Source organism: Malurus melanocephalus, unplaced genomic scaffold (genome assembly GCF_030028575.1).
Source record: "Malurus melanocephalus ecotype Western Australia unplaced genomic scaffold, MMel_1.1 scaffold_79, whole genome shotgun sequence".
NCBI lineage: Eukaryota > Metazoa > Chordata > Aves > Passeriformes > Maluridae > Malurus > Malurus melanocephalus.
This window is the reverse complement of record NW_026623311.1, coordinates 895,749-897,264: the sequence shown is the minus strand read 5'-3', so window position 1 is coordinate 897,264 and position 1,516 is coordinate 895,749.

The window sequence follows — 1,516 nt, the reverse complement described above, 5'->3', positions numbered from 1 at the left end:
TAGGGTTAAAATCTATTTTCCCACCTCTGGCCCAAACCTAACTGACAACATAAAGGTGTGGTTATTAAGAAACACTGTAATGATACAATCTAACTATGTAATCTACTTCTCATGTTGTCTTCTGCACCACCTGTGGAGAGTGAAGGCACAGAAACAACTTAACATAAAGAAAACAATGACAGCAAGTATTTGCCCGTCAATGACCAGAGATCCAAAGGAGGGATGCCCACACAGGCTATTTTGGCAGGCTGTCTGCGGGTAGGTACACAGGGCTTCCTCTGATATCAATGCACTGGCTACTGCTCCAGKCYGCTCCTGCAGAGTGTCAGYCATRGCTTCCCATCCTTCTCCTCCAGCTCATATATCCAAATCTCCAGGGCTTTAGAGACCTTGACCCAAGTGTGATGGGTCCACCCATGTTCAGCTGTCTTGATGCCTGTATCTGTGGTCACTAACACTGGGAAAGGTCCATGCCACTTCACCACCAGTGGTTCTTCTTTCCAYTGCTTAACCCAATCTGRTGGTTRGATGTTGTGAACAGCAAAGTCCAAASGTAGGCTCTGTGCCAGCTGAGCTTCCTGTCAAAGAGATTTCACAAGAGACAGTATCCTGGCCACCTATTGTTTTAAATATACATCACTTAATTCCAGCCCTCTCCACTAAGCTGAGAATTATGAGGGTAAGGAATTCCAAACATCAATTCAAAGGGAGATAATTAAATATCTCTCTGGGTCTGGCCCTTATTCTTGCTTTCTTGCTAAAGTCAGTGTCAAAAGCCATTACCATGGCATCTTAGTTTCTATCACTAGCTTCAAAAGGTGTTTCTTTATTTCCCTGTTTTCCCAAATGCATGTATCACCTCATATGTATAYTTAGAGTCAGTAAAAATACTCACTRTATTGTCCTGTTMTAATTCACAGGCTCTTACAAGYGCATACAGCTCTGCTGTTTTAGTTGACCATGTGAGCAGTAACCTCTCCCCTTCCTTTAATTCCCTTCCATTAATGATAACATATCCTGTAATTCATCTACCACCCTTGAAGACCCATCCATAAACACATTTTTTCTTCAGGCCAGGGAGTGCCTTGTAAATCTTCCCTAGCCTGGGTCTGGAGATCTCTCACTTCAATGCAGCCATGGGTTTCTTCCTGGCCCCCCTCTTCAGGGCTGCTCAAACAGGAGGCTGGGTTAAACCCTTCCCCACGTCTCAATTCTAAATCCTCTTGTTCTATTAAACAAGTTTCATACTGTAATAACTGAATGCTGGTCATCCACTTAGAGGCTCTTTCAGTCAAYAAAGCTTTAACTTGATGAGAAACTTTAACAATCAGGTATCCTGCTGTTGTCAGATTTTCTGTTTCTGGACCTCAGTTACCAATAAAGTCATGACTGCACAATTCTGCAGACAATGAGGCCAGCCTCTGCCTGCTGGGTCTAGCAGCTTACAAAGATAAACAACTGACCACCGTGCTCCCCCATGTTCTTGTACCAAAATTCCTTTAGCATGGCCCTGTTT